At 43.8% G+C, this 21,676-nt stretch overlaps 1 protein-coding gene, 1 long non-coding RNA gene and 1 pseudogene across 3 annotated transcripts in view; 2 read left to right on the top strand and 1 right to left on the bottom strand.

Annotated features, from left to right (window-relative positions):
* The window catches only part of LOC123461577, a 46,230-nt gene extending 40,525 nt beyond the window's left edge, over positions 1-5,705 (bottom strand). For both annotated transcript variants that reach the window (XR_006637723.1, XR_006637724.1), the window contains exons 1-2: positions 5,506-5,705; positions 1,103-1,354 (exon numbers count right to left, since the gene is read on the bottom strand). This is a non-coding gene — a long non-coding RNA (uncharacterized LOC123461577). The remainder of the gene's footprint in view (positions 1-1,102; positions 1,355-5,505) is intronic.
* A 153-nt stretch (positions 5,706-5,858) lies between these two features.
* The window catches only part of Rufy1 (RUN and FYVE domain containing 1), a 73,712-nt gene continuing 57,894 nt past the window's right edge, over positions 5,859-21,676 (top strand). Inside the window, exon 1 of the mRNA XM_004666619.2 lies at positions 5,859-5,886. The gene's annotated coding sequence lies outside the window, so the exon portion shown is untranslated. The remainder of the gene's footprint in view (positions 5,887-21,676) is intronic.
* LOC101596455 lies at positions 17,397-18,398 on the top strand (annotated as a pseudogene).

The raw sequence follows: 21,676 nt of genomic DNA on the forward strand, positions 1-21,676 counted from the left end.
ACACATTAGCACTTTGTCAAAGTGAGCTAGGTTTGAATTTTTTTCCTCCCTAGGATTATTTAATAACCTATCCTGCTATGAAACATGCAATCAGCACTTCCAGTGCAGGCCTATATAACTGGCTTTGGGGCAGGTATTACCCCAGGGTAAGGTGGCCCTGTTACCTTTTGAGGTGGCTTCTGGTCTCACCTATACTGAGTTTCCTACTGGCTCCCTCCTTGTTGCACTGTGCCTAGCTAGACTGGTTAGGTCGGTTGATCTGCTCTTCAGATCAGCTGTACTGGATGCTGTGTGGGCGAGGAGTCGCTCTAATCCCTGTTGCACCCTGATGCATTGTTTTTCATTTAGTGGCGATATTTTTCCTTTTCTTTATTTTTCCCTCACATGTATTTTTTTGACATATGTGAAGATTTTTGTTTTGTTTGTTTAATTTTTTTTTTACTTTTACTTATTTATTTGAGAGAGAGAGAAGCAGAGACAGAAAGAAAGACAGATAGAGAGAAACAGATCGAAGGGTCACGCCAGGGCCTCCAGCCACTGCAAATGAACTCCAGACACATGTGCCACCTTGTGCATCTGGCTTACGTGCGTCCTCAGGAATCGAACCTATGTCCTTTGGCTTTGCAGGCAAGCACCTTAACCACTAAGCCATCACCCCAGTACTGTTTGTTTGTTTTTGAAGTAGGGTCTCACTCTAGTTCAGGCTGACCTGGAATTCACTCTGTAGTCCCAGGTTGGCCTTGAACTCACAGTGATTCTCCTATCTCTGGCATATGTGTATATATATGTATAGTGTAGTGTGTTTATACAGATGCATGCACCCAGGATGAGAACAAAGGCCAGATGAGAAAGTTGGAAGCCTTTATCAGTCACTCATGCATGTATTTCTTTGAGAGCTTACCATTTCCAGTCACTGAATCCCAGTGATTCTCCTGTCCCAGGCCCTCCACAGGACAAGGTGTAGAGGTGTGAATGTATACACCCAGCTTTTTATGTGGATGCTAGGGAATCAAACTTGGGTGGTCTCAGGCCATCTTAGACTCTGATGAATAAGCAAGCAGCAAGGACATTTTACCCAGTGAGCCATCTCCCAAACCCTTACCTGTAGTAATGTTTTCAAACTGCCTCAATTTAAATTTTTATGCTTTTAGTTTTTATTCCCATCTTGTATTTATATAATGTTGGTGTTGTGATTAGCTCCACATTGCTTGGATGAACATCCAAATCAGGCACAGTTTAGGGAAGGAAGGGTTTGTTTCCAGCTTACAGATCCAGGGAGGAAGTTCCATCAGTGTCAGAAGAAAGTGCTTCCATATATCCAGAGAGAAAAACTGCAGCAAGCAAAACATCAGCCCTAGAATACACACCAAAAAACAGCGGAGATCCAGATAGAGTTCAGACTACTCTAAATACATTTGGCCTGGAAATCTGCCCCCAAACACACCTTATGGTTGGACCCCAGAACCCACCCCCGGTAATACCTCTTGCAGGTAGGCAGCTGGGAATCCAAGTTAGAAGCTTTAATAAAACACCTGAGTCTATGAGGGACATACATTCAAACTATCGTATTCTGCCCCTGACCCTCAATAGACTTATGACCATCTCACATTCCAAACTGTATTCAGTCCAACTTGAAAGATACCCATAGTCTTTACCAACTTTAAGATTATTCCAAAGTCCCAAGTTGCAATTGAGTTAAGACTGTCTCTTAACTATGAGTCCTGTAAAATTAAAACAAGTTACATATTTTCAAAATATAATGGTACAGAGTAAACATTTTCATTGCTATAAGGTATAACATGAAGAGACTGGACCAATGTATAATTGATAACCATTTGGTAAACATCAAACATCTGCAGTATAAGTCTGACATCCATTACCAATGGTCAACAATGACAGTCTCTGGATTTCCAATTCCACTTCTCCAGCTGGGGTGATTAGCTAGGGAAAACTTCTATCCACAGCCAGCAGTCCTCCATTGTAGACCTTACACAGTCCTAGTATATCCAAAACACCTTCCAATCTTTATTGAAAACCACAGTCCACCTTCAACTTTATATACAGGTCTTTCTAGACATTAAAACAGGGCTATCCTAGCCACACATAATGGTGCATGCCTTTAATCCCAGTTCTCGGGAGGCAGAGGTAGGAGGATCACCATGAGTTTGAGGCCACCCTGAGACTACATAGTGAATTCCAGGTCAGAGTGTGTCTGCCTCAGGCAAAAAACAAACAAACAAACAAACAAACAAACAAACAGGGATCTCCTGTTTCCCATGCCTGGTCTCAGCAGAGGCTCCTATTTAGCTTCAGAAAATAGCCTAACTGGTCTTGCTATCAGTGACCTCACATCCGGCCTCATATGCTATATCTTAGCAGCACCTGGAACTGTGTGTGCACTTCATGACTCATTTCCATGTATTTTTCATGTTTCCAAAACCAATACCAAGTGTGCAGCAACACAGCCATGTCGAGGAAATAAATCATGATCATGAAAAACAGGCTATCTTTTAGTCATCTCCTTTCAAAAGAGTGCATTCCTGGGCTGGAGGGATGGTTTAGTGATTAAGGTGCATACATGCAAAGCCTAAGGAGCCAAGTTCAATTCCTCAATACCCATATAAGCAGATGAACAAAGTGGCACATGCCTCTGGAGTTCATTTGCAGTGGCTAGAGACCCTGATGTGCCCATTCTGTTTATCTTCTCTCTCTGCTTGCAAATAAATAAATACTTATTTTTTTTTTGTTTGTTTTGTTTTGTTTTTTTGTTTTTCGAGGTAGGGTCTCACTCTGGCCCAGGCTGACCTGGAATTAACTATGTAGTCTCAGGGTGGCCTCAAACTCACAGTGATCCTCCTACCTCTACCTCCCAAGTGCTGGGATTAAAGGCCTGCACCACCACGCCCAGCTTTTTGGTTTTTCAAGGTAGTGTCTCACTCTAGCACAGGTTGACCTGAAATTTACTCTGTATTCTCAGTGTAGCCTCAAACTCATAGCAATCTTCCTACCCCTGCCTCCCGAGTGCTGGGATTAAAGGGCATGCGCCACCATGCCTGGCTAGATAAATACATTTTTAAAAAATGGCATGGTGGGCTGGAGAGATGGCTTAGCGGTTAAGCGCTTGCCTGTGAAGCCTAAGGACCCCGGTTCGAGGCTCGGTTCCCCAGGTCCCACGTTAGCCAGATGCACAAGGGGGCGCACGCGTCTGGAGTTCGTTTGCAGTGGCTGGAAGCCCTGGCGCGCCCATTCTCTCTCTCTCCCTCTACCTGTCTTTCTCTCTGTGTCTGTCGCTCTCAAATAAATAAATAAAAAATGAACAAAAAAAATTTTTAAAAAAAAATGGCATGGTGGCGCATGCCTTTAATTCCAGCACTCGGGAGGCAGAGGTAGGAGGCTCGCCATGAGTTTGAGGCCACCCTGAGACTACATGGAGAATTCCAGGTCAGCCTAAGGTAGAGTGAAACCCTACTTTGGAAAAAAAAAAAAAAGAGTTTTCATTCCTATTCATTCAGACTCTCCTGGATAGAATCACCTCAGGCACCTTTTCCATTGTTTTAATGTAAAGCACCTGGCTATCCTTGAAAATAACCGCTCAGAACCTTAAATATCTTAAATTTTGAACTTGTTTGAATTTTTCCAGCTTTAAATCTTGTATCTCTCAGTTTCATGTCTTCCACCAAGCATATCAAATTGCTTTCATATTCAACCTGTTCAAAGTCTCTGGGCATGGCAGCAGAACACAGCCAGCCTTTATGCCAGTAGCCCAGTTCCAACAAAGTACTCTGTGGTCTTTCCTTCCCCTTTGAAAGTTCATAAGCAAAGCCTCCAAATATTCTCTCTTATTTAGCATTTCCAAATACTCATCAAATAGCCCATACATTTTGGCTTACCACACTGAGTCTTTTGCAGTCACAAATTCCAAGTCTATTTATATTCTTTCTCCATCCCAGGGGGGTTCCAAAAGACCAAAATCTACATGGTCAGATTCATCTCATCAGAACCCTACTCCTGGTAACAATTTATTAGCAGGATTTTTACTTTATTGCATTTTTTTTTCTTCATATATTCATCTAATTTTGTTAATACATGTTATAGTCAGCTCCTGCTGCTAAGATGAATTTCCAAATCGTACACAGTTTATGGCAGGAAGAGATATATTTGAAGCTTACAGATCCAAGGGAAATTCCATTGATGGCAGACAAGCTGGCCCCCTTTCACAGATCTAAGCAGAGAGAAAAACAACCAGCAGCACCACAAACAAGAGTAAAACTGGCAGCAAAATAGCAGGAACCCAGACAAAGCTCAAGCACTCTACATACCCTTAGGCTAGAGATCAGATCTGTCTCTATTAACACCTCTTGTAGCCAGGTGGCTAGAAATCCAAGTTACAAGTATTTTTGTTTTTTTCTTTTTCAGATTGGTCTCACAGCAATCCTCCTACATAGTGAATTTCAAATCAGCATGTGCTAGAGCAAGACCCTACCCCCAAAAACCAAACAAAAAAATTAAACACTAACATTTCTGCTGGTTGAATGTGATCCATATGCCTGTTTGCAAAATGTCATGTTCTAGTGCCATTTGATTTTCTATGTTGCCAAATTCCCTTGTTTTCCGGGTGAGAAAACAGACTAAACACTACATGTATGTATGGTGACTTGCCCAGGTTGGAAATCAAAAACTATAATCACAACCACTAACATCTCCTATGTAGTCCTTTCTGCAAAATATGCAGCATTGAGGTCTGTTCTATTCCCATACCACTTATTTATTGAATAGCAGAATCTACATCTTTTAATTGCCAATCCACCACCCTGAGCCCTGCCTGCCAAGTTGTCCTTCATGTTCATTTGATTCAATAAAGAAATTTTCCTTCTCCTATGACTCACCTGGCCCAGTTTCCTCAGCAGCCCTTTTAGGGCTTTCTGAAGATTCTGCAGAAAAATGACACTAGCAAATATTTCAACACAACCCAGGTATGACAAGGCAGGTCTACTATCCCAGCATGTAGGAAGCAGTGGTAGGAGGAGTGCTGTGAGTTCAAGGCCAACCTGGCACCAGAGAGTAAGTTCCAAGTTAGCCTGGGCTACAGTGAAACCATACCTCAAAGAAACAAAAAGAAAAAGTGGCCATGCCTTTAATCCCAGCACTCAGGAGGCAGAGGTAGGAGGATCCCATTGAGTTCAAGGTCACCCTGAGACTCTACAGTGAATTCCAGGTCAGCCTGAGCTAGAGTGAGACCGTACCTCGAAAAACCAAAAAAAAAAAAAAAAAAAAAGAGGAGGAGGAGGAGGAGGGGAAGAAAAATTGGAGGGAGAAGAAAAGTGTCTCTCTCTCTCTCTCTCTCACACACACACACACACACACACACACAATGGGAGTCTCCTACTAGATACAGATGCGAGGCTAGGTGCATCTCAAGCCGTAGGGGCAAGTAAGTTCACGAGTACTTTCACGCAGTCAAGAACTCCTGGCTGGGGGAACACGGGCGTCTCTGATGATTCTTACCTTCCCGGTATTATTTAAAGAAAGAAAAGCAAGAGGAGCAGAAGAGAAATCCTAGCGAAGAGTAAAACCGCCCCAGGCTCAAGCGCGCGCACGCGCCGCCCGCCCGTCAGACACGTGACGCGGCCAACATGGCCGAAAGAGAGGACGGCTTCTCTGCGGAGCCGGACCCGGGCGAGGAGTTCGAGATCGTGGACCGGAGCCAGCTGCCGAGCGCGGGCGAGCTGCGGGACGCGGCGAGACCCCGAGCAACGGCCGAGGGCTGGTCGGCGCCCATCCTGACCCTGGCGCGCAGAGCCACCGGGAACCTGTCGGCCAGCTGCGGGAGCGCGCTGCGCGCGGCCGCGGCGTTGGGCGACGGCGGGGAGCGCACGGCGCGCGCAGGTAGGCGGGGTCTGGCAGCGGCTCGGCCGGGCTGTGCTGCCAGCGGGGCGCGTCGCCCGACCACCTGCTGCCCGCGGTGCGCGCGGGGCTGGGGAGGCGCCGCTGTCACGCAGGTGGTTTTCTTCCTTCCTTCCTTTCTCTTCTCTCTTTTCTTCCTTTCTTAAGGCAGGGTCTCACTGTAGCCCTGGAACTAACTCACTGTTACCTGGTTTTGCCAAGCAACTATTTGTAATTGCCCTCCTCAGATCATTGGCAGTGTCCTTGCGGGTTGGTTTTTTAAATTATTGTCATTTGCACGTATGCGAGGGTAGTGTGCAAACGAGCACCACATTCATGTACCCGGGCTCTGAATACTTAAGTGAATCCAGTGTTGCTTGGTGTTGGAAATACCAGAGTGATTTGGGAGTGGAAAATTGGAGGGTGGTGGGAGGGATTATGGTCATAGTATATTGTGTACATTTATGGAAGTTGTCAATAAAAAAAGTTAAAAATTTATAAAAGTTTTCCACAAAAAAAATTAAAAAAAAAAAGAGTGAGCTAGGCATGGCATCACTCGTCTTTAGTGCCAGCGCTCAGGAGGCAGAGGTAGGAGAACCGACAAGGAGGTCAAGGCCAGCCTGGGCCACAGAGTGATTTGCCGGTCAGACTGGTTCGCAGGTTCTGACAGCTGTCTGAGTAAGAGCACTAGTGGAGTGAGCTGGTTTTCCACAGCTCATACCCCGAGCTTGTCCCAAACTGCAAAGTGGAGAGTTTTTTGTTTTTGTTGTTGTTTTTGTGTTTCAAGGTAGGGTTTCACTCTAACCCAGACTGACCTGGAATTCACTCTGTAGTCTCAGGGTGGCCTGGAATTAAAGGCCTGCCTAAAGTGGAGACTTTTGCAAACCAGTTCTTGTAATGCAGAATTTTAGTATACCCATGAGAGGAATGGAAACACTGATTATATGGCTATATTAAGATTTTGATCACTTCCAGGTCAACCTGGGCTAGAGTGAGGCCCTACCTCGAAAAAAAACAAAAAATGGAAAAAGATTTTGATCACTAAGCATGATATTTCCAGCAGTAGAGAAGCAAAGACAGGGGCACACTGTGTTGGAGGCCAGTCTAAACTACAAAGTAAGATCTTGTTTCAAAATGTGGGGCAAACCCTGGTGCAACCATTTTCTCTTTCTCACTCTCTCTTTGTGCCTCTCTCAAATAAATAAAATTAAAAGTATTTTTTTTAAGCAGAGGAAAAGGGCTGGAGAAATGGCTTAGCTATTAAAGGTGCTTGCAAGGCCTGAGGGCCTGAGTTCAATTACCCAGTACCTACATCAAGCCAGATGCACAAAGTGGCAAATGCATCTGGAGTTCCTTTGAAGCAGCAGGAGCCCTCTCCTTCTCTTTCACACACACAAATATATACATATATATATACATATATACATATATATACATATATATATACATATATATATATATATATATATATATATATATATATTTTTTTTTTTTTTTTAGGTAGGGTCTCACTCTGGCCCAGGCTGACCTGGAATTCACTATGTAGTCTCAGGATGGCCTTGAACTCTCAGCAATCCTCCTACTTCTGCCTCCCAAGTGCTGGGATTAAAGGCGTGCACCACTATGCCCAGCTCACACACATAAATATTTTTTAAGAGGAGGAGGGGATTTAATTTAGCTGTCTGAGCCAACTGTTTAGAGCGTTATTATCCAGTACAGTAGCCACTAGGTATGTAATGTTTAAATGTAAAATTAAAATCCATTAAAATTGAAATCCTATGCTAGGTGTGGTGGTGCACACCTTTAATCCCAGCACTGGGGAGGCATAAGTAGGAGGATCACTCTGTGTTTAAGGCCAGCCTGGAACTACAGAGTGAGTTCTAGTTCAGCCTGGGATAGAATGAGACCCTACCTTGACCAAAAAAAAAGAGTTCCTTTGTAGTAGAATTGAATACAGTCAGCCTGTCATAATCAGGTGTTCAGCATCCAGAGGTAAGAGGATCACCATTAGTTCAAGGCTACCCTGAGACTACATAGTGAATTCCAGGTCAGTCTGGGCTAGAGCAAGACCCTACCTCAAAACAACAAAAACAAATAAATATGCATGTATATCTCTCTCTCTCTCTCTCTCTCTCTCTCTCTCTCTCTCTCTCTCTCTCTATATATATATATATATATATATATATACATACATATATATATACATACACACACACACATATATATATATATGGGAAAATTGTGTCTGTGCTGAAATATGGTCTTTCTTGTCATTCCCTAAGCAATACAGTATAGCCAGTATATGCACACTACTTATTTTTTTTTCAAAATTCAAAAGATTTTATTTTTTTCTACAAGAAAAAGGCCAAACACAAATGACTTATACAAACAATTACAGAAACATGCTGTAGTGACAAAATGTAAATCACAACACAGGAACAAAATACTAGTAGCATCTGCAGAAAATACTTAGGAATATTGCCATTGTCTTCCTGCTTTTTAGAAAACCTGTTTTGCATATAAGGAAATGGCTTGGAATGTTATGACTGCAAGAATATTGAATCATATATAAATGATTTTTTTTTTTTTTGCTACGCATATAGTCTTTCCATCAAAGTGAAGAAAATCAGTCAATGATTTTCTAGAAGCCATGCTACCATTAACATAGGTAGAGAACTTGGGCTGTTGGTGTTTCTTTCTGTGGCATTACGTAATGCCAGAGCTACAGGACAGGCTTTTCAAGTGTCCATAAGGGTCACCCTGGAGCATTAAATAGATTCTACTCTGATGAATCTCTGTTGCCTTGTACATGAATTTGCACTATGTAATTCTCTCTGTGTGTAGGCATGGGAGACAGTGGTGACCAGAAGCACCAAATACAAGTTTTCCAAGCACAGTTGCATTCAAATGGCCCTTAGGAAACCCCTGATGGTGCTGATATCCTTGGATACGCGTGCTATGGGCTTAGCGGCAGACATTACAGATCTCTTTTGAGTTTAGGGTACAGTGTGCCCTAACCCGAAAGGTGGACACCACTTACAATTGATAACAAACAATTCCCAAATGGTTTCCTCTTGACTAGTAGCTAAGTTGATTAGAAGCATGTGAAGTCTACATTCTTATCGTTAGACTTGAGTTTCCCATATTGCTCATCTGTAGGATAGTGAAATCCTGGCTTGGTGACTTGTTCATTGAATGTATGGCTTTGATGTCATCTCTGTGCATTGTGATGGGAGCCTGCGGGCCCTTGAGTAAAGCACCAGCCTCAGCATCTATCTCTGCCTCCCATTTCTATTTCAGCTATTTCTACCCAAAGAGGCTTGCTCCTCTCCCCTCCCCACTGTTTATAAATGGAGATGCCCATTTGACATGGCTGGAGATCACCTTCTCTCTCCACACTGAGTTGTGACTCCCTGTGTAAAAGTCTGAATTCTGCTCTTTGGATCTTGCCAGTTGCTGAGGCCGCTGCTTAGTTTGGTTCATGCTCTTAGCTGGATCCAGTTCCTCTGCTCAGAGCTGGTTCCCAGGCCCATCTCCCACCCTGCCTGATTGCAGAAACGTGTACAGAAGCTGGGCAGGTTCCCCGTGTGAGCGCTGCTTGTGTGGTTTAGGTTAGTGCCATGTGCTAGGTAAGTCATGGATTTAATTTTAACTGGCTTGAGTTTTCGCCCCTGAGATTCCTCAGGGGGCTGCGGCCCTTGTTTCCGATATTCCAAAGCAAAAGACCCAAATGTTAGTAGAAGGGCAAAGAAATGTTGACTTCTGCTTTGGATTCAGTGAAAGGCTTTGGAGGGTTTTGCTTCTCCCGCAGGGACACTCTACTTCAATCTGAATACAAGACCCGAGCGTGCACGTCTCATCAGTTTGGGCTGCGTGTTTTGTCTGCGGCAGCACAAGGGACCCTCTCCAGTATTTATATTTTATTAAGTAATATGAGTAATCTAGAGATGGTTTAAAATTTACAGGAGGATGTACATTAACTATATGCAAATATGACATCAGTTTGTAGAAGAGACTTGAACATCAGCGAATTTGGATATTTGTGGGAATCCTAGAACAAGTGCCTCCTGATACCCAAGGAAATTGTAATTATTTTTTTTTTTTTTTGAGACAGGGTCTCTTGTAAGCCAGACTGGTGTCTAGTTTGCTATGTAGCTAAGGATGATCCTTCTGCCTCCACCACTCAAGTGCTGGGATCACAGGTGTTTATACTGCTGAGATCAAATCTAGGGCTTCATGCATACTAGATAAGCACTCTTATCAGCTAACCTACATCCCCAGTCCCAGTTTTTTGTTTGTTTGTTTTTACTTTGCAGTTTTGTTCATCTGTATTATAGCATTATCTTGACCTCCTTTTTTTTTTTTTTTATTTTCCCTCAAGGTAGAGTCTTACTCTAACCCAGCCTGACCTGGAATTCACTATGTAGTCTCATGGTAGCCTTTAACTCATGACAGTCCTCCAACCTCTGCCTCCTGAGTGCTGGGATTAAATGGGTGTGCCACCACACCGGGCTAACCTCCCTGAATTTAATAACACTCTATATTTAACCTACTCCCCCTTCAAATAAATAAATACTCTTTTTTTTTAAGTGGACTGAAGGATAAAGAGGAGACTGCACAACCCAAACACTACTTTCCACTACCTTGGCAGCATTCTGGAGATGCTCCACCAGTCAGTGGATGTTGTATGCTCACTGACTGGTAGTCCTGAATCTCAGCACAGGGTATTCTGAGTGCCTCTTAGATAGTTTCTAGAATGTAGTAAATAGATACAGTCATATTGCACTTAAAATGGATTTTGATGTCATGTGACCATCGTACAGTGTATTTCATCCAAACCTAGATGGGACGGGCTGCATGATATAGGCTATCAGTCCTAGGCTACTACTCAGGGAGGAGAGAGTGATAAATGCTGGTACTCACTTCTCTTTATTCAGGCCAGTGTCCAGGCCATGGAATAGGGCCATCCATATTTGTTTGTTTTTGTTTTTGTTTTCTGAGGTAGGGTCTCGCTCTAGCTCAGGCTGACCTGGAATTCACAATGTAGTCTCAGGGTGGCCTTGAACTCACGACACTTCTCCTACCTCTGCCTCCCGAGTGCTGGAATTAAAGGTGTGCGCCACCATGCCCGGCTAGGGCCATCCATATTAAGGTTGGCTCTTCAGTTAACCTGGACTAGAGTAAGACCCTGCCTCAACATTTTAAAACTAATCAAAAATTTAAACTAATGTACATTAGCATTGGCATAGACCTATATGGGGTTATTATCATGGACATTGTTCTTTTACCTCCACATCTTGTCCCACTGAAAAGAGTTTAGGGACAACACCACAAATGAAAGTGTCACCTTCTGTGGTAACAGGGCCTTCATCTGGACTTCCCTGTGTGGCTTGTACTGGCATAACTATAAAAACATAAAATAGTAAATCTATACCAGTAACAATCATTTATTATCCCTAACAAATACTCCTACTGTGTATAACTGTGTGTCCTATAAAGTATACAATGGGCAACACAGCTGGATCCTATACACCAGCTTCTCTATAGACACGTGAGGGAAACATTGCTTTACAGCTTGGGAGTAGCTTAAGGTCACAATGGATCCTCCACTCTGCTGTAGCTCTGAGGTCTCAAGGCAGTGGATTCTTGGGTCCCCTGTAGCTCTGAGGTCACAAGGCTATGAATCCTTGGCTCTGCTGTAGTTCTGAGGTCACAAGGCAGTGAGTGGAGCCTTGGCTGTGATTAGTCTTGCAGCTAGATCTTCCTTAACAGAAGTATCATTACACAGCCTATGCTGATCACTGATAATAAGATGTGCCAATGCCTAACAGAATAGTAGAGAATAAATACTAGATGAAAATGTATATATCTGGAAAGACCCTGTTTTCCATTATGTAGTGTAACAGTAATAGTGTAACTTACTTAACTCACTTCTTGGGTACCAGGCAGTCTTAGCTCTGTACATGTTTTCATCTGTTTAATCCTCACTGTAAACCTGGGTGGTAGCAGGGCTGGTTCTGTGGGTGTACAATCAATGCAGCAGCATTTGGTCAGTGCATGTCAAAGGACAAGCATATGGAAGTGCCTCATACCTGGAATTTGTCAACTTTTTTTTTTTTCAGACAGACATGGTGGCTCACACCTTGAGTCCCAGCACTCTGGAGGCTGTGAGGCCTCCAGATTGAGGAAGATGGCCAGTATTTCAAGCCAGCCTGTACTACATAACTCCAGGACAGCCTAGTCTACAGAGTTAGACTCAGTCTTATAAAACCAAAATCATAGTAACAATGTATTTTTGACTTTGTGTTTTATAAATGAAGTATGATGAAACTAAAGATCATGTGAGGGCACTTGGAGCAGGCTCATGTGGGGTTCCCCTGTACCATCTTAGCCTACTCAGAAAACCCTGGGCATTCTCCCTACCTTGGTCCCACTATAGCCATCAGTGGCTGGGAAGAGTGGGGTTAAATCTTTTGACTATCAGGGCAGGGTGGAGCTATACCCCACTAGGCAGACAGGTAGGCAGGGAACTGTCATATGTCCCATCTCTGCTGTGAAGCTGCAGTCACTAGCACTATGGGAAGGGGAAATTGACTTCTACACTTCGGTCCAGGCCCTGAATTTTGCATTGGTCTTTGAAAATGGTATAGCAGGTCCTGGGCAAAAGTTACTATTCTCCCCATCTTATTTATTTATTTATTTGAGAGACAGAAAGAGGCAGGGAGAGGAAGAGGGAGAGAATAGGTGTGCCAGGGCCTCCAGCCACTGCAAATGAACTCCAAATGCATGTGCCCCCTTGTGCATCTGGTTTATGTGGGTCCTGGAGAATCAAACCAGGATCCTTTGGCTTTGCAGGCAAACACCTTGACCATTAAGCCATCCAGCCCTTATCTACTTATTTATTTATTTAAGAGACAGAGAGAAAGAGAGAGTCCCCCCCCCATCTTATAAACAAGGTAAATTTGGGCTGGAGAGGTGGCTCAGTGGTTAAAGGTGCTGCTTGCACCTGACTGCCTGGATTCAATTCCCTAGTACCCACATAAAGACAGATACACAGAGTGCTGCAAGCATCTGGAGTTTATTTACAGTGGCAAGGGGCTCTGGTTTTGTCCATTTCCCCTCCCCCTTTCTCTCTTTCTCTCTCTTTGTCTCTCTCTCCCTCTCTCTTTGCTTGTCAGTAAATAACAACTAAAATTTTTTGTTTGCTTTTTGTTTTTCAAGATAGAGTCTCATTCTAGCCCAGGCTGACCTGAAATTCACTCTGTAGTCTCAGGGTGGCCTTGAACTCACGGCAACCCTCCTACCTCTGCTTCCTGAGTGCTGGAATTAAAGGCGTGCACCACCATGTCTGGCTCAGTAAAAAGTTTTTTAAAAGGGGGTGTTGTAGTCAGGTTTGCATTGCTGGCAGAAATCACTCAACCAAGAGCAGCTTGTGGGAAAAAAGGTTTATTTTGGCTTACAGACTCGAGGGGAAACTCCATGATGTCAGGGGAAAATAATGGCATGAGCAGAGGGGGGACATCACCCCCTGGTCAACATAAGGTGGACAACAGCTACAGGAGAGTGTGACAAACACTAGCAAGAGGAAACTAGCTATAATAACCCTAAGCCTACCCCCAACGATACACTACCTCCAGGAGGCATTAACTCCCAAATCCCTATTAGCTGGGAACCTAGCTGTCAGAATACCTAAGTTTATGAGGGACACCTGAATCAAACCACCACACTCTGTCCCTGGCCCCCATAAACTGATAACCATCCATCATGTAAAATCCAATGTATTCAGTCCAACTTTGAAAGTTCCCATAGTTTTTATCAGTCCTAATGATGTTCAAACATTCCCATAGACTGAGATCTTTTAACTGAGCCATAATATCAAAAAATCCCCCCCACCCCAGGGCTGGAGAGATGGCTTAGTGGTTAAGTGCTTGCCTGTGAAGCCTGAGGACCCTGGTTCGAGGCTCCATTTCCTAGGACCTATGTAAGCCAGATGCACAAGGTTGCACATGCATCTGGAGTTTGTTTGCTGTGGCTAGAGGCCCTGATGTGCCCATTTTCTTTCTCTCTCTCTCTCTCTCTCTCTCTCTCTCTCTCTCTCTCTCTCTCTCTCTCTCTGTCACACTCAAATAAATAAATAAAGATAAACAAAAAATTAAAAATACTCTTCAAAAAAAATCTCCCCCCCTCAAAAAAAAAAAAAACCATAATGGCACAGAATAAACACACTGCAAAAGATGGCAAAGAAATCTTCAATGAATACAAGATTTTGTTTGTTTGTTTTTGTTTTTCGAGGTAGGGTTTCACTCTAGCCCAGACTGACCTGAGACTCACTATGTAGTCTCAGGGTGGCCTTGAACTCACCGCAATGATCCTACCTCTGCCTCCCAAATGCTGGGATTAAAGGCATGTGCCATCACACTCGGCTGTGAATACAAGATTTAGAACAACCAGGGCACACATCAAACTCTGTAGCTCCAACTCCTCCAACAACTCTAGCCATTGACAAGTCTCCAAATCCAAAATTTCTAACCAGCAACAAGTCTCTGGAGTTCCAGTTCTGCCCCTCCAGCTAGGCTACACACAGTCCTGGAAAAATTCTTGCAGGGCTGGCAGCTCTCCCTAGCAGCCATCTTATACTTCTCCACTGGGTCTCCACTGCAACTCATGGTCCATCCTCACAGCTCTATCAGGTCTCCATGCAGGCATCCAGCAAACCTGCTACACACTGCCCATGGCTGTTTCCAAAATACAAGACCATGTTGCAAATTCAATCACCCTCTCTTTTCTGCATTTCTCGTAATACCGGGTGGAGTGCTAATTTGTTAATCCAGGGGGGGATAAAGCAGACTTTGAAGAACAGGACACTCCTTGAGCACTCAGGCCCCTTCAAAAGAGTCTACATTCTTCCTGTTGCCCCAGTGCAGGTAAGCTGGCCCAGTCTCAAAGGTTGTAATCTCTCATACAGTTGCAGCTGAATGGGCAGAAGATTTGGCCCAAAGATTTCATTTTTTCTGTGCCATATCCCTCAGCTCATACCAGTCCATTTTTATGCAATGCAACCTTTCACAGATTCTCAGGACATGGGCATAACAGCAAGCTTCTCACACATACTGCTTTAGACCATTTCAGCCAAAGCTCTTTCTCATCCCCATAAGCCAGACCTCACAGTCTGTACTTCTTACTGCATTCACATCTTTCAACTCTGACCAGAACACCATCAAGCTGTACTTACAGCTCTGCAAGGTGTCTCTTAGGCCAAGGTTTCAAATCCTTCCACATTCCTCTTGAAAATCAGCTCCGAAAGGCCAAAGCTATACAGTCAGGTGTCTAGCAGCAATCCCATTTCACTGGTACCAACTTTACTGTTGCAGTCAGGTTCACATTGCTAGCAGAAATAACGCGACCAATCAGCTTGTGGGTAGGGTGGGGGGGTCGGTATTTTGACTTAAAGACTCAAGGGGAAGCTCCATCATGGCAGGGGTAAACCATGGCATGAGCAGAGAGTGGACATTACCTCCTGGCCAACATAAGGTAGAGAATAGCCACAGGAGAGTATGTCAAACACTGGCAAGGGGAAACTGACTATAACACCCATAAGCCCGCCTCCAACAATACACTGCCTGCAGGAGGCATTAATTCCCAAATCTCCATTAGCTGGAAACCTAGCAGTCAGAATACCTGTTTATGGGGGCTACCTGAATCAAACCACCACAGAGGGTAAATTTGATGCACTACACTACCTCTCTCTTTACAAAACTTAAGTGAAATGTCATGACACAGATTTTTTTTTTTTCTATTTTTATGTGTGGTGTGCCTTTTTTGGTGGGGGGAGGTGTCTTTTTTGTTGTTTTTGTTTGTTTTGTTTTGTTTCAAGATAGGGCCTCTTAGCAGTTAAGCGCTTGCCTGTGAAGCCTAAGGACCCCGGTTCGAGGCTCGGTTCCCCAGGTCCCACATTAGCAGATGCACAAGGGGGCGCACGCGTCTGGAGTTCGTTTGCAGAGGCTGGAAGCCCTGGCGCGCCCATTCTCTCTCTCTCCCTCTATCTGTCTTTCTCTCTGTGTCTGTTGCTCTCAAATAAATAAATAATTAATTAAAAAAAAAAAGATAGGGCCTCACTCTAGCCCAGGCTGACCTGGAATTCACTATGTAGTCCCAGGCTGACCTTGAACTCACAGCAGTCCTCCTGCCTCCTCCTTTTTAGTGCTGGGATAAAAGGTGTACTCCACCATGCCTGGCATATTTGTGTTTTTGTTATTGTTTTGCTTTTTAAGGTAGGGTCTTGCTCTAGCCCAGGTTGACCTGGAATTCACTATGTAGTCTCAAGGTGGCCTTGAACTCATAGTGATATTCCTACTTCTGCCTCCCAAGTACTGGGATTAAAGGTGTGTGTCACCACACCTGGCCCATATTTGTGTTTTTATGTGTGAGGCCACACATGTAATTGAATGTGCATGTGCACATATTTGTGCACGCTTGTGGAAGCCAGAGGTAGGCATTGGGCACCTTCCTGAATCACTCTCCACTTTCACTTTTTGAGGCAGGGTCTTTCACTGAACCTAGAGGTCACCAATTGGGTTAAACTAACCAGGCAGTGAACCTCAAGGATTCCCCATCTCCTCCTCCCCAGCACAGGAATTACCAACTCGCATCAACAACACGCATCATTCACATGGATTCTGAGCATCCAAACTCAGATCCTCATACTTTTGTGGCAAGCACTTTCCCACTAAGTCATTACATTACCCTAGCCCCATAATACAGACATTAAAATTAGCCAATTTGAAGAAAGTATTAAGGGGCTGGAGAGATGGCTCAGCAGTTCAAGGTGCTTACTTGCAAAGCCTGCTGGTTCAGTTTCAAGGCCCCAGTACCCACATAAAGCCAAGCACACATAGTGGTACATGCATCTGGAGTTATTTGCAGTAGTAAGAGGACATGATATGCCCATTCTTTCTCTATTTATATCTCTCAAATAAATAAATGAAATACTACTATGCAGTCTCTGAACATCCTGCTCACTGGCTAGGGTGCATGGTGGGGCGAGCAGAAACTCTGTGGGCTGGGAACAGTTCTATGATGTGGTGGTGTCAGGACCTCCTTGCCAGCAAGCACTGGGGTGGGGAGTGGACTCTGGACATGAATTCATTTGGCCTGATACTCCTGTGAGTTGGAGAGAAGCAGCCCAGTCCAGCCATGCTGCCCAGGAAGCTGCTTGTCTTTGAATCTGGTATTTTGCTTATAGAACAGCCTGTTTATTCTTTGGCAGGACTAGGTTTAAGGGGCTTTTTTATTTGAGACAGGGTTTCATGAAGCCCAGGATAGCCGGAACTGTATAGACCACCAGGCTGGCCTTGAACTCATTGGTGATCCGCCTGCCTCAGCCTCTTGAATGTTGAGATTATAGGTACACCAGAGGTTAGAGAAACCACACTGGTAAAGAACTTGCATCAAGATCAGGACTGAAGTATATTAATGTGGGTGGTTTAGCTCATGAAGTCTGATCACCAGATATCATGGAGTAAGGCAAGATGGCTTCTTTCAAGAGCATGCTGAAAGATGCACAGATGAGGGCACAAATCCTGAAGGACATGGGAATTCCAGAACAGGAACCAAGAGTTATAAATCATATGCTGGAGTTTGCCTTCCGATGTGTGACCACAATTCTATATGATGTGAAACTGTATTCAAGCCATGCTAAGAAAGCTACTGTTAACCCAGGTGATGTGTGGATGGCACCCCAGTGGTGTGCCAAACAATCTTTCACATCTTCTCCCCCAAGAGATTTTTTTTATTAGATATTGCGAGGCAAAGAAATTAAACCTCTTTGTCATTGATCAAGCCATGTTCAGGTCCTAGATAGCCACCTGATAGATATTGCTTAACATCTCTAAACTATAGGCTTAAGTCTACAAAAAAAGGGCATCTACCTCTGCAGGAAGATAATGGTTCCACAGTTAAATGTTGGTTCAGTTACTAGCAGACAAAGTACTCCCACACTAGGCACACGAATTCCACAAACCATGTTTGTTTGAACAAAAGTAAGGACTCTGATGTCTCTCATTGGACAAAGGTCTACAGTACAAATGCCTGCTTCCCAGTCCCCTACTGTAAAAGCATCAATTCCTGTAACAGTAGCACTTCAGGATGTTCTGATTAATCTATCATTAATCAGGTCCAAAAGCATTCTTATTACTGCTAATATGGTGTTACAAAATACTGCCAATGAGGGCTGGGGAGATGACCTAGCAGTTAAAGCACTTGCCTGCAAAACCGAAGGACCCAGGTTCAATTCCTCAGGACCCACATAAGCTAGGTGCACAAGGTGGCTCATGTATCTGGAGTTCATATGCAGTGGCTGGAGGCCCTGGCATGCCCCCCTCTCTCTCACCCCTCTGGCTCTTTATCAAATAAATTAATTTTTTAAAATAACTGTCAATGAATCATCAAATGCATTGAAAAGAAAATGTAAATGTGATGACGATGACATTGATGATTATGACTATGATAATTTGTAATGTAGGTATGATACATGTAATATGTATACTTAGTTGTTCTTGAATCTGTTATACTAAAACAAGTATGCTGGATGGTTTCAAGTTGTTTATAGAAAGTAGTAATTAGTAAATATAGTTACTATGCTTGTTCAATGGAAATGTTCAATTTTCTTTAATAGCATCTAATTGTTTTTCATTAGCCTTATGCATTAAAAAATAAAGTTGGTTGGGGTGGTGGCACATACCTTTAATCCCAGCACTCAGGAGGCAGAGGTAGGAGGATCACTGTGAGTTCAAGGCCACTCTGAGACTACCTGGTGAATTCCAGGTCCGCCTTGGCTAGAGCAAGACCCTACCTTGAAAAAAATAACCATAAATAAATAAATAAATTTGGCTTATCAAAAAAAAATTAAATTAAAAAATGGGCAGGAAAGATGGCTTAGCAGTTAAGGAGCTTGCCTGCAAAGACAAAGGACCCAGGTTCTATTCCCCAGTATCCATGTAAAGCCAAATGCACACGTAGCACATGCATCTGGAGTTCCTTCGCAGTGGCTAGAAGCCCTGGTGCTCCCATTCTCTATCTGCCTCTTTCCCTCAAATAAATAAATAATATTAAAAATAAATTAACAAATAAGGGCTGGAAAGATGGCTTAGTTGTTGAAGCACTCGCCCATAAAGCCTAATAACCTGAGTTCAATTCCCCAGTAAACACGCATTTCAGTGAGCTTGGTGTTTCTGACAGAAAACACCCAACCAAGAGCAGCTTGTAGGAGGAAAGGATTTATTTGGGCGTATACACTCAAGGGGAAGCTCCATGATGGCAGTGGAAAATGATGGCATGAACAGAGGATGGACATCACCTCCTGGCCAACATCAAGTGGGCAACAGCAGCAGGAGAATGTGCAAGAGGAAGCTAGCTATAACACCCATAAGCCTGCCCCCAACAATACACTGCCTCCGGGAGGTTCCAGCTCCCAAATTGTCACCAGCTGGGGACCTAGCATTCAGAACACATAAGTTTATGAAAAACACCTGATCAAACTACCACATTCTGCCCCTGACCCCCATAAACCATCCATGGTATAAAATGCAATGCATTCAGTCAAATTTCAAAAATCCCCATAGTTTTTTATCAATCCCAGTGAAGTTTAAACATCCCCATAGCCCAAAATCTGTAACTGAACTGTAATACCAAAAAAATAAAATAAAATAATGGCACAGAATAAATACTCATACTGCAAAATATGGCAGTGGGCAGAGCAAAGAAATATTTGACCAATACAAGATTTAAAACAAACAGGGCAGGGGCTAGAGAAATGGCTTAGCTGTTCAGTGCTTGCCTATGAAGCCTAAGGACCCCGGTTCGAGGCTTGATTCCCCAGTACCCACGTAAACCAGATGCGCAAGGTGGCACATGCATCTGGAGTTTGCTTGCAGTGGCTGGAGGCCCTGATGCACACATTTTTTTCTCCCTCTTTCTCTCTCCCCCTCTGCCTCTTTGTCTCTCTCTCTCTGCATGTTGCTCTCAAATAAATATGTAAATAAATAAATACACAGAGCAAACATCAAATCTACAGTTCTGAGTTCAACAGCTCTAGCCAGTGACAAGTTTCCAAGTCCAATAATTCTAACCAGTGACAAGTCTATGGAGTTCCAATTCTGCCCCTCCAGTTAGGCTAATCACAGCACTGGGAAACCTCATCTGCTGCCAGCAGCTCTCCATAGTCTTGGCATTTTTCTTGGGTGTCCACTGCAACCCATGGTCCATCCACATGGCTCTATTAGGCTTCCACGCAGTTAATCCAACAAGCCTCCTTCACACAGCCTGTGGCCATTTCCAAAATACAAAACCATGTTACAAATCAATGGCCCACTTTCTTGCATTTGTTATATTCCATAATACCAGGTGGACTGCCAACTTGTTGATCCAAAAGGGATTAAAGTAGACTTTAAAGAACAGGACACTCTTTCAACATTCAGGCCCCTTCAAAAGAGTTTGCATTCTTCCTGTTGTCCCAGTGCAGTTCAACTGGCCCATTCTCAAAGGTAATCTCTCAAATAATTGCAGTTGAATGCGCAATAGTTTCGGCCCAAAGATTTCATTTGTTCTGTGCCATATCCCTCTGCTTACATCAGTCCATTTCTACCCAATGAAACCCTGCACAAGTTCTCAGGGCATGGGCATAACAGCAAGCCTCTCACACAAACAGCTTCTAGCCCAGTCCAGACAAAGCTCTTTCTTACTCTCATAAGCCAAACCTCGTAGTTCGTAGTTCTTACTGCATTCAGGTCTTTCAATTCTGACCTGAATAGTCCATCAAGCTGTATTTACGGCACTGGAAGGCATCTCTTAGGCCAAGGTTTCAAATCCTTCCATGTCCCTCCCTCATATCAGTCCCAAAAGGCCAAAAGCCACAGTCAGGTTTTTAGCAATAACTACATTTCACGGTACCAGTTTTACTGTTGCAGTCAGCTTCATGTCACTGGCAGAAAATAACCAAGAACAACTTGTAGAAGGAAAGGGTTTAATATGGGTTTACACACTTGAGAGGAAGCTCCATGATAGCAGGGGGAAATGTTGGCATGGGCAGAAGGTGGACATCACCTCCTGGCCGACATTAGGTGTACAACATCAGCAGGATAGTGTGCCAAACACTGGCAAGGGAAAACTGGCTATAAGCTTATAAGCCTGCCCCCAACAATACACTGCCTCCAGGAGGCTTCGGTTCCCAAATTGCCAACAGCTGGGAACCTAGCATTTAATTCTTTTTTAATATTTTATTTATTTATTTGAGAGAGAGTGGGGGAGAGGCAGATAAAGAGAAAGAGAAAATAAGCACACCAGGGCCTCTAGTCACTACAAACAAACTCCAGACACATGCACCCCCTTGTGCAGCTGGTTTACGTGGGCCTTGGGGAATCAAACCAGGGTCCTTAGGCTTTGTAGGCAAATGCCTTAATCGCTAAGCCATTTCCTCAGCCTGGGACCTAGCATTTAGGACACAAATTTATGGGGGTTGTAAAGTTGGGGAGTGAACAAGACCACACAAATCACTCTGAGGCAAAGATGAAAGCTTTTCAGGAAAAGCATGAGCTGTCAGGGCTGACTCACAAGAAGAGAGTACAGCTAACCTGACCTATTAGGTAGTGCACTTTATAGGGCTTGTTCAATTGGAGGAAGGTGAGGAAGGGAAAACTTGAATTAAAAAGGTTCCTTTAGCCAGACATGGTGGCACACACCTTTAATCCCAGAATTTAGGAGGCAGAGGTAGGATTGCCGTGAGTTCAAGGCCACCCTA

Source organism: Jaculus jaculus, chromosome 6 (assembly GCF_020740685.1).
Source record: "Jaculus jaculus isolate mJacJac1 chromosome 6, mJacJac1.mat.Y.cur, whole genome shotgun sequence".
In the NCBI taxonomy this organism is placed as follows: domain Eukaryota; kingdom Metazoa; phylum Chordata; class Mammalia; order Rodentia; family Dipodidae; genus Jaculus; species Jaculus jaculus.